Raw genomic sequence first — 12,593 nt, 5'->3', positions numbered from 1 at the left:
ATTGTTATAATTCCACATTTCTAGCCCTACGCATAACACCTGGGGCAAAATGGACCAGCCGGAACTTCCGAAAAAATTATTTTTTCATATTTTTCGGCCGTTTCTTTATGTAAGAGGCAAATTTGGTCACTAAAAATATATAAAAATTAATTTTTTTTTTTTAGTTGATAAATTTTTGAAATAAAGTAAAATTATAGAATATATTTTTTTTTTTATTAAATAACAATTAGTAATTAAGGTAATCGAGAGTGAACGATTTTTTACGCTTTAAAAAATTTTTTTCGAGTAATATAAAACCAAAAATAGTTGTCAAGAGTAAGAAATACATTCTTAATGATGAAAACAATTTAAAAAAAAAAAAACGAAAAAAAAATTTTTTTTTATCACTTTTTGAAGGGGGGCCGCTCTGCCCCACAAAAAAAAAAAAATATTTTTCAGAATTTCGGCAAAATGTCCATAAATTTGTTCGAAATAGGACAAAAGTAAAGTGATCATATGGTTGAAAGCCACAAAAAATAATAATTGGCTTAGGGGGGCCGCTCTGCCCCACCCTCCCCTATTTTGTTATGTATTGTGTATACATGCAAGTAAAGCAGTTTGAAAAAACTTTCTGTTTTATTTATTGTTTGTGAATGAGGTTAATAATCAATGATTGTTGGGCGTAAGTGTTTGTTTCTCGGTCACGAAAACATTAACAATGTCGTGCATAAATTGTTTGTGTATTGAGAAGTTAATGAGTTCGGTAAAACTTTAATTTGACTTTTACACCGAGTATGCAATTGCTGTTAATATACAAATAGAAAGATGTTATTTTGATTTTTTCTTTTTAATTTTTTGCCTTAAATTCAACTCAAGTCTAAAAAAATTTTTTTTAAAATGAACGTAATAATTTTCTATGTAAGCAAACTCTGTTTATGATGCCAACAAATCATGAGCTTGAAAGCTCTCAAATGTTTATTTTTTAACCAAAATATTCATTTTCGCATGAAAAATATATTTTTGTTGTGTTGATTATTTTATAAAAACAACTAACAAACAGGTCAACGGAATCAACGTAAAATTAAACTTGAATGACATTTGAGTCTGTCAATATTTTTGAAAAAGTGACATGATTTGTTAAAAGGTTAATTAAAACATTAAATAAACTATGTAATAACAAACAAAATTAATATTTTTGTTCCCACGTCAATATTCTGTTGACACGAAAAAAGAGCTCACTCAACTGTTAAATGCAGCTTGAATTTGTATATTTTAGTTTTATCAATAGTCTGCAGGTACAGCTCGCTTGTTGGTCATGATTCATGAATAAAACACGTTGGTAACACGTCAAACTGCTCGACACATGAGAGACGTCAGTTGAATTCACGGTTTATTCGTTTGCCTACGGTAAATTGATACGGTCACTCATTACCTTTTTTTTTTTTTTATTTTTGTGTATCAAATTTTTTAAATAGTCGGTAAATAAATTGAGAAATAAAAAGTACAATAATAATATTTACCAGACTTATTTTAATTGAAGGCATATGAATAAGATTTTCACGGACTGTGTACCGTAAAATAACTTCCGATAATTTGATTATATTAAACGTGTATATAAATGGTAATAAAATACCTTGAGTAAATATTTATATCCATCCTCAATTTGGATTTAAATTTAAACAGATCTTTTAGCAGACTGAATTTACTTATCATTTAATATTTAATATGTTTATATTAGCAGAAATGTCTTTGGAGCCGATGAGTGTAGTCAGCTAGACATTTATAAATCCTGAGATCACTAGTCAGTGTATATCTAAAAATACTTATACACGGAAAGAAAATTATGGGAAGTTTTGCTATGCATTATGGGAATGGTTCCCATAATGGTATGGGAATAGTACCTATACTACTATAGGGATGGTTCCCAAATATTATGGGAACCATCCCCATAATAGTATGAGAATAGTTCCCATACCATTATGGGAACCATTCCCATAATGGTATGGGAATCATTCCCATACTATTATGGGAATGGTTCCCATATTGATATAGGAACTGTTCCTATAATATTATGGGAACTATTCCCATAATGTTATGGGAACCATCCCTATAATATCATTAAATTTTTTTTTTGCACAATAGTGTAGAAATTTCCAAAAATTTGAATTTTCTTGAATGTTTTGTGCTGACAAAAAATTCTTGTTAAAAATTTTAATGTTTTTTTGCCAAATACGATTTTTTTTTTCAATGTTTGAATTTTTGTTTTTATGTTTAATAATATGTCTGTGTATTGTAGAAGTGATTACCGCACTTCTTTAAATTAATTTTTTCATGATAATATGGGAACCATTCCCATAATATTATAGGAATGGTTCCTATAATAGTATGGGAACTATTCCCATAATATTATGGGAATGATTCCCATAATGGTATAGGAACAATTCCAATTGCATTATGGGAATCATTCCCATAATATTATGGGAATAGTTCCCATACTATTATAGGAACCATTCCCATAATATTATGGGAATGGTTCCTATAATATTATAGAAAGTATTCCTATAAATTATAGGAACCATTCCTATAATTATAGGAACCGCTCCCATAGTTTATGGTCGTAATTTCTATGATGGTATAGGAAAAAATTTCACAAAATTATGGAAACCGCTGCCATAATTTTCTTTCCGTGTACGAAAAAATGAAAAATTTATGAAAAGAGCAAGTAAAACTTTGGTTGAATTTCGATTTGGAAAATTGCTTATACATATGGTATAATCTATATAAAATATACATAACTTGACACAGTTACTCTTCTTCGAAATAAACTCAATGAAAATTGTTAAATTCACTCCGACTTTTGAGAATATAATGAATAAATAGTGAATTTAGTGAAGCATTGAAAGCTACTGTATTGATAAATGAATATTGGAAATTGTTTTATAAAGTTTTTAAATAAATTAAAGTTATAAAAAAATAATAAAGGCGATGGGGTATAAGTAGTTGAAGTAGTAATAGTAATAAACAAGAAAAACGGGATGAGCCGTGACTCGAAATACCTTTTAAGAGAGTGTAGAGTTGTGTTGGTAGCGTTGGCGGGCAGGACGATGCTCTGACCACGTGATTTTATTTAACAGCAGTGAGTTTGCTTTAAATAAGGTAAATAAGGATAACTCCGCGCGTGGAAATAAGTAGAGGCATCAGCTTCAGGCACGAACATGCGGTACCAAAGTGCTTTACCTTATACCTGCCGCACACGGTATAATACCTACAGGACCTACAACCGACGGGTCGTCGAGTGCGAGAAATGGGTCTATAAATGGCCAAGGGAATTTAATGCTACCCAGAAAATTCATGACATCTACACGGCGTGTTGTGCCTTATTGCCTTATTGCCTTATTGCCAATACCGTTCGATTCTAGTAGAGCCAATTTTTTAAAATTTTTTCTTATTTTACTTCTATAAAAGTTTAAAATCTATCTATATACAGGATTTTTAATTAATTAATACTGTAAATTATTTTTAACGCTTACGTGAGTCTTTTTAATTAACAAAATTTATACTTTGCTTCATTAATGAAAATTTTTTTATTTTTAATGAATTATCTTAATTTTTAATTAAAAATTTTTAATCATCGCAAGCCGATAAAATATTTTCACCAATTTATTTATTAATTGTCTATCAATTTATCGGATTATTCAAATTTTTTCATGCAGAAACATGAGAAAAAAAAAACTTTTTCTATTATAAATTTGTAAAAAACGATTCAATGTAAAATTTATACTGAGATTAATTAATTAAAATAAATCTAGAGAATTATTTAAAAGTAAAATTAATAATTCACTTCTCTGAATCCACCAACAGTTAGCTCTCATGTAAACATGTTTTATTGATATTTATATTTACCTTTATATTTATTCAGTAAGAAGACCACATAAAAAATTTATTAATTAACAAGCAATCTCATTACTAGATAATTCTATTTTACATAAAACTACACTGTATTTTTTAGTTATTTTAAAATTTTATTTAAAATTGAAACGGGAATGCAATATTCTCCAAGTCAGTTTTTGGGATCCGTCCAGCCGCGGCCTGGGAAAATGCATGAACGCACATATGCACTCGCAAATGCGCCTGAATAGTCTTGTACATACACATAAATGAACACATATGCAGCACTACTCACATGCACTCACATACAAAAACACATTGAAAGCCGTAGAGCCATAGAGCGAATAGCGAACGTCGCTCAATGCTCTTTTGGAGTTATACATATTTGGCAAACCCTTTACGTCTCCATTCCATCGTTCTAGGTGAATCCAATTTGCTTATTGCCCATTTGTAACTTTTCTGCGTACATCGGCAACATTTTCGCGGTCTTTTTTTTATTTTTTTTTATTCTTATTTCCCAACCGCCATAAACTTTTCGATAAAGAGATTGTGTAGCTTATAACCTCCACTACAGATCTCTCATCTATTATTTACTTTCAACGTCATATAGGTTCTCGGCAATAAACATTTTTCTTTCTTGCTTCAAATATTTCTCAAGCATACATAATAAAGTATATACTTTAAGGTCCCTGTACTAAATAAAGACATTTTACTGATTATATTACCCAAATATTAATATATATTGCTTTTTAAATAACTTATTTACATACTTAATTTTTTAAATATATTTGTGTAATCTATTATTTATGATATGCAATATTTATTATATTTTAATACAGTGATAAAAATATATAATTTTATTTGTTGCCTCAAGTAATAACTGTCGAGAAAACTTTTTCTTCGAACTATGGTCAAATATTTCGACATGCGACCTTGTCAACATCTGTTTAATTTTAACTGATTTCTCAACTTTCTATTTTACCAAAATTTTTCAAAAAAAATTTGGTTAAATTTTTCATTTACTTTAGACTCTATTTAATTTTTTTTGAAACTCTAGAAATGGAGTTTCACATATTTCAGTCTATAAAAATATATTTTATGGTTTTTCTCATACTTTTGAGTTAAATTTTCTGAAATATCACTTTTAAATTCCTTAAAATAATTTATGACAACTTGGGATCCTTGGGATTTAATGTCAAGTGACCCGTGTACCTGAAACTGACCCTTGGAAACCAGACGCCCTTTAGTTCAACAAATATAAGAAAAATTTATTGAACACCAGGGCTCCAGTAAATCAAATTTCCGAGTTATTAAATTTTTATTTCTATATTATAAATATTTTTTTTTACTTAACTCTAGTGATGGTTAAAAGATTAATGACCCAAATTTTTTTTGACGCCTCAATTAAACAAAAATCAGATTCCAAAAGGGTATTTATTTGATATTTTTTGTGAACCAAAATGACCTCGTAAGAAGAAGAAATAACAAAAAATGAGCAAATGGGTGTCTGTTAAAGATTTTGAGATGACGAGCAGGTTATGCCCACGCATCCATGCAGTAATCCTATCAAAAAGTACAGCACACTTCGCGCCAGCAAAAAGGCGAGATACAAACGACCACCAGCACCACAGCACACCGCCATCCTTATATTCATCGTCTCATCCTCTTTGTCGTCGTTGTGGTCGTAGATATACCCAGGGACGATCTTCGTGTAGAGGATCCACTTTTTCTCGCTGCATTACGTGGGAGAGTCGATCTTTATATCCATATAGCACATAACTATATCTATATTACAACAACATGTTTAGATAATGTACATTTATACATATAAATATATAAGTGTACATGTGCATGAAGTTCTCACAGTATCAAAATAACGGCGAAGCTTGTGATCGCGTGCCAAGGATTCCCAGTGAAAAACCTGTGTACGTTAAAATGATGAGTAGTGAGGTCATCCCCCCGGTGCAACTACTCACAGCATCACATATCTAGATGTCTGGCATCGCCGTCTCCCTGTACTAACCACACATTTACTGTTACCATGTGTTGTACTTGTGTGGTTAGTATATGACCCAGTATTAGTGTGCAAAACAGAAAACAAGACGTTTTGTCTGGTAAATCGATGCGAGTCGAAGAAATTTAATAATTTATTTTGGCAGAGTACGAAGTTATCTCAGGATTAATTTTAAATTTTGTTGAAGGATTAAAATTATATAAAACTAGACTTTCGATAATTGACTAATTTTCAAAGGTCGGTCTTAGAAAAATTAAATCGAAGAGTTTTCAGCATGTGGTCAAATAAATATAATTAGTCATAATCATAAATTAACATTTGAGGATCGGAATAAAATGAAGCCTGTGTGCGGGCAACAGAAGATTTGGAAGCGACACGAGAAGCCGAGGGTAAAAAATGTAAATAATCACCGAACAGCACAAAGGGCATGGAAAAAAGTTTTAACGAGTGAGGACTCGTACTTGACAGTACAGAATCAATAATTACACAAGATTCGATCTCATACCGAGCACGGAATACGTATAGCAAAAGCAGTAAGCTGGCCAATCAATCACGGGCATTACTTAGTTGCGGCAGGCTGTCCGTGATTGATTGGCCAGCTTAAGTCTCCTGCTTACGGCTTTGCGTAATTGATTCTGCGGCAACCTTTAGATCTGAGTATCCTCGAAAAAGCCTCCTGGTTTGCTTGACAGAAGACATACCATTCGATGGGTCTTGACTTCAATTAGTATTGAATTTCCCCATGACATTCGATACCGAATCATTCCACGTCATTTGAACGCAAAAATCAGTCCATTATTGTCAACAATAAATAATATTATCATTTAAATTCATTGAAAATTCTGCATACATTAATAGAAAACGCTGATTATATATTTCCACACTATTTGCTTTACAAAAAAAAAAAAAAAAAATTGTCGACGTTTAATTTGTTCAGGCAAATTGAAACAAATAAGGAAGTCAATTTAAACTTTTTTTTCTTTTTTTATTCTACTCATAATACAAAAATTAACTCAACTCATCTCATATCAACAGAACTTGAAATAAGACTCCGTGGGTCCCTATATCAGGACAAAATGGTAAGATGACAGTGTGTGGGCCCAAGTGGCCTTTTTAAGACTCGACTACGGCTTGTTTTTCCTTAAAATTTTTTCAACTGTTTGCTTAGGCCGCTGATTGTTTAATGAGCCCGGGTAGTTTTTTTTACGGTCTCGCAGTCACAAAGAAGAAGCCACGGACGAAAAACTAGTCAGTTCCATCAGTCGAGTTTCCATGAGACAGATGAAGAGGAATGCGGAGTTTAAAACCAGCTGACAGGAGCCACCAGTAGATATTAAATTAATTTGAATAAACATTTTTTTATTTTATTTTTTTTTTGTCTCCTTTTTTTGTGCCACGATTTTTAATGGACTCCAAGTAGACGTGACTGTTTTATGAAACGACTAATTAAATAACGGATCGTGCGCTTGGGTGACGCATCCGTTGAAATCTAGTGTAAATTTTGTGCTTTGGCAAGCAAAGCGGTTTCGCGGCTTAGCAATACAATGCGGAATCGATATAATACATTTAATAATTTTAGGTTTTGCGCATTCGTTTATTTATTGCGCGCTATAATAAATACGTATAAATTCATACAATAACAACTCCGATACTCGTGGTTTCAAAATTACGCAATACACCTACTACACCGTAAATTCAGCTTTACTCTGATATGTACATAAATATTCTACTGAGAAAGAATAGTATCGTGATCGATATTTAATCCGCGGATTTAACTTTCGCACTTGTACTTGTTCTTGTACTTTAGCTTCTACACACATTTATACATACAATAGTCGGCACCAAATGTTGCTTATTCTTTATGCTACAATAGTATTCTCCACCCGACAAGCTGTTACAAATACCGATTTATTTATTCCCATTGATAAATTTATTCAGAGCATTAGAACTCACTTAACACACCTCTTACTACATTCTTATCGCATCAATAACCTGAGTAACTTACTACTGTGTACTTTATTCAAGACTTCAGTTACTAAAATATATGTGTTTCTTTAGCTCTTTACAAATGTCTTGGCCTCTCAACCTTCTGAAATAGTACCCAAGCTATTTATAGTCAATTTTTCAACTCAAAAAACTAGCGAGCATGTATTGAAAAAATTTATATGCGAGGGGCACGACGGGATGCCCGAAAAATGTTGAATTTTTTTTTTTCGTCGTGGATTTTTATAAAGTTTACGAAGACTCTGAAGTATGAAGGCATGCAAAGCACTGGGGTGAAATAGTCTACTTAAAAAATTTGGTGAAGAAAAAAAATTTGATGTAGGGGAAGGGGGGGGCAAAACGGGATAGGCCGGCAAAATGGGATACCCTCAAAATTTCGTCAAAATTTTTTTTTCTCGAAAAACTTTCGAAAATGGTCAAAAATGACATCTAGTATCATTTTACACTATTAAAAGCTAAAAAAAAACATTTTTATATTTTTTGTGAAAAGTATAATATTGGCGCCAATTCCAAATTTTGAAAAGAAATAACAAGGAAAAACTTCTTTAAAAATATGTTGAGAGTAAATTTTATTACTTACATCAATTTAGAAAGACATTATTACATCAATTTTATTCACTTGAAAAAAAAAAAAAAAAAAAATTACTTTTTTTGGGGTATCCCATTTTGCCCGCAGAAAATAAAAATTTTTTTTCTGATGGCAGTCTAACATTCGTTATATTTATTTCAAATAGAATCAAAATGAAGCCAATTTACGATATTTATGTCCCTAAAAACTAAATTTTTCGTTAAGTATCCCGTTTTGCCCCCACCCTTCCCCTAATAATGAAAGATTTATTGAAAATAAATATAAATTAATTGTATTCGGCGTCGAAAAGGCAAAAGAATTAATTACTCGCTTAGATATCCCGTCGCGCCTCAGTCTAAAGAACGTAATATTTTACACGTGTCGAGTAATTTTTTCTCAGCATTTAAAAAAATAACAAGAGCAGTTAAATTGTACAAGTGAGTGTACGAACAGGTTATTAAAATATTGAGAAGACAAAATGAACAGCTGTATGGTAATTATCGCTTGGAAAACAAAATCTAAAACTATATACGCGTAATCCTTTTTTACATTCAACACGTGATAATCCCAAGGTAAACAAATTTCAGTGAATAATATTACTCATGACGCAAGTGTGGAGCTTAGAGACAAGATGGATAAAAAATTATTTTAATAATAATAACAATAGTAATGTTAAAAAGTGATAAGTTGACGATGGTGCACAAGTGGTACATATGAAAATTCTATTAACGGCATCAAAAGAAATTCCGAGAGCAAGAGAGCTGAGGGATTCCCCTAGTTAGTGCTGTTGATCTAAGGCTCCCGTGGAATAATAATAATACGCGACAGATGCATTCTGGCACCACCGTGATGCAGCTCGTGGCGTAGTTTAAATCTGCTACTACACATACATTTTATACACTGACTATTTTTCATACTCACACATCCTTGACTCTCTTCATTTATTCCCTTTTCCGCTGCCACAAACTTATTCTTCGCTCTTTGTTTTTATTTCCTCTCTCGTGTTCGTTCTAATTTTTTTGACTCACTCGAGTTGATAAAAAAAACGATGATTTTTAACTTCCGAGACTTTTCACCAACGTAAATAAGTGTTCAGATGCACGTCAGTCAATCTGATGGAATTCAAGAATGTAAATTCAGTGGCGGTGATCGACAAAGTCACTTGAAGACTCGGCAACTCTGCGCGTACTAAAATTTAAATATTATTGAAATTCATAAAAATACAAAAAGTTATCGAATTGAGTAAAATATTTACCGGCTAAGTGGGTATCAAGAGTTGAGAATTGGTAGGAAAGAATACCTTGTACTTGTACTTACACTTAAACGCAGACAGTAATGAATTCATGCCGACGGGTAAGAATTATCGGAACACTTTGCCAGTAAACTCTGTTGCGAGCGTTGATGCTTGGACGTTTGCCCTGGCAATCTCGTGATTTCTAAGACATGACAGATCCAAACCAGCCAGCCAACTCTTCTGCTGATTCTGATGTTGATGCTGATGCTGGTGCTCTTCATGAACAAGAAGAACAAGAACAAGACGAATAAGTACATCGAGGATATAGGACATGAGGGAGTTTTGTTAGACGTAAGAAATGTTGTTAATGAGTTCCGGATATCTACATATACTTGATGCCTTGCTAATTAACGTCTGTCATAATCATTTTTTATATACTTCCAAGTGCAATTTATCTATGTAGCATTTAATTAATAAATATATTTATCTACAAGGTAAATTATTAAAGCATATGAATATAATTTTGAATTCCCGAGAATGTATTTCTTCCCGGTGGCCGTCGTATAATAACGTACGTACATAATAATACTGCACACTATTCTAGGAAGTATACAAAACACTAAAGATCATCATTGCGGTGGGCGAGATGTCACGACCTGCCGAGAATCGGTACTCGTGCCCACGCATCAGCTGCCGTAATATACACAATCGGTACATGTATATGTACATGTACAGGTAAGACTTGACTGTTACGCTGGCTTATAGAATGAAAGTTACTGTAAGAGAAATGTCGGAGAACGCGGATAAATGTGTAGCAGGTTAGGCGTTTAGTTGTGTAACAGCAAAACCTAATCTAGCCCAAATAGAGTTGCTCCAGACAATGTGACACAATAGAGCCATGTGTTAGGGTAAAATGGTTACAATGCTATGCGCTATGACTTTAATAGTTGGTGGAACAGAATTATTGTTGAGAATGTAACGAGCTAGATATACATGTACACTGGAGCCTTCACCTCAAGCTCTGGACTCGGTCGCTCGTAAACTTTTCGCTTTCGAGGTCTTGCTTAAACTTCACTGGCAGTTGCTGTAAATTGTCTTATTACATTTGCGTCTTCTCAAGGAAATTTACATTTTTAATGCAAGCAAATTTTTGTTTACAATTGGGTTAAAGCATGACTTGCTAATTTAATGAAAAGTAATGAAGCGCCCCAGTGGTTTGTTTTAAAAAGATATTTGTCTTGAAGTAGCCGACAGTGGAATGGTCTCAGGTGAAGGCGATAGAGATTAGCCATTCGATAGAGCCAGTAATTATCAAAACGACCCGGTTCGGTTCCAGAGATTAGTGTAATCCAGAGGATTAACGCGGCCATTCGTTAGCGTAAGTTTATGTGGGACGTTTCATTGGGTTAAGTTATATTCTCGTTCGATTTACTCCCGCTCTATTGGGTTTAACCTGGCACCGGAATCGCGCTGCAGTAGACTTCATCCATCACCGCTCGGGTTCGTTCGATCGGGTGAAATGTCCGCGTACTGTGAGATACCGAAAAGAAAGCGATGATGATCATGATTATAATCATGACGATGTCGAGTCGATGATGATGATGATGAGAAAAAAAAGACTCGAGATTTGAAGCTTTAGCTATGGATACAGTGCAAAATAAGACAGGGTTTGATCGCTGATGCGCTGATGCGGATGCTCACTGGTGATTGATCGTCGGCTCTATTCATACACTGAAAGAACCCGGTCCCAAGTGCGCGGATTTATTGGCGTATAAACTTGAATGATATCATAATTTTATACTTGACTAACGCACCAGATAATGAGGTAGTTTTTTGCTTTGCTGTACTCTTCTATATCTGGATTATTTTTATCCTTATATATTATTATTGTTATTGTTATTTTTTTTTAGCTCAGTTTGACTAAAAAACTTTTATTTGAAAAGCAATTTAAGTGTCACTATTAATGACATCCGAAGCTTTTCCACTTCTTAGCAGCGTTCATTTAAAATAATTCATGATAAAGATAGAACGGTATCATCAAATGGAGACTAAATAAAATACTTTCTAAAAAGCTTTTTTCTTAGTCTCAACGTAGGATAAAAACAAACTTGAATATTTAACCGTCGAGCGTCGATTGCTACTATTCGTCAGTTAAATTTTTGACTGAGTACATGAGGCTTGCTAAGAAAATATTTAAAATTATAAGTGTAAGATGATTTGTTATAGAATTTCTGTCAAATTTTAGGCAAATTTCATAAAATTTTTCTACTTATTTTCCATCGGGTGATGAAATGAAGCTTGGGCATAGATAAGAAGTTTGGTTTGTCAGAAAGAATCTACGAGGAAAGTAGAGTCAGCAGACTGTGCGGTGTACTTAGATCTGTCAGAGCAAAGAATCGACTGTAAGACTGTATTAGAAGGATTTACTTCTCAAATACCTAAGTATCATTCAATGTAATTGTTTACTTGTACATCTAACGTCTCTTACATATGTGCGTGACCATATGCACGCGTCACATGCCAACGTATCACCCTCAATCCCTCTCCATTACTTACATTCCTTACTGGCATACGTTGACTATATATCTGTTCCTGTCGACTGTCGGACATCTTGCTCGACATTCTCGTTTAGACATGGAAAAGCAGTCTCTGCTACCGCTTTCAGTCTGCGCTGAGGTAACATCTTTATGCACATCAAACAACGTTTACGTTAACGACATTAACCGTCTAGTCGATTTTATTTAATCATAACATCGATACCTAAGTGACGTTTTTAATTGGACTCTTCCTGCTGTTTCTATAAATAAATAAATAAAGAAATAAATAAATAAGGAAGGCTAGGGTAAGATGGGACGCCTCTAAAATTTCATATACTTTTTTTTATCGTGAAATTAACTTATACATAT

General features: G+C 33.0%; 1 long non-coding RNA gene across 1 annotated transcript; it reads right to left on the bottom strand.

Moving 5' to 3' along the window:
• Positions 1-6,880: 6,880 nt before the first annotated feature.
• LOC130678537 (uncharacterized) lies at positions 6,881-12,378 on the bottom strand. Its single transcript, XR_008991836.1, has 3 exons — positions 12,244-12,378; positions 9,771-9,962; positions 6,881-9,641 (listed from the first exon to the last, which is right to left on the bottom strand). It is a non-coding gene; the product is annotated as an uncharacterized LOC130678537 (long non-coding RNA).
• Between the last annotated feature and the right edge of the window lie 215 nt (positions 12,379-12,593).

Source organism: Microplitis mediator, chromosome 2 (genome assembly GCF_029852145.1).
Source record: "Microplitis mediator isolate UGA2020A chromosome 2, iyMicMedi2.1, whole genome shotgun sequence".
NCBI classification, from domain to species: domain Eukaryota; kingdom Metazoa; phylum Arthropoda; class Insecta; order Hymenoptera; family Braconidae; genus Microplitis; species Microplitis mediator.
Note: the sequence above shows the minus strand (reverse complement) of the source record. Positions and strands in the feature narration are given on the sequence as shown.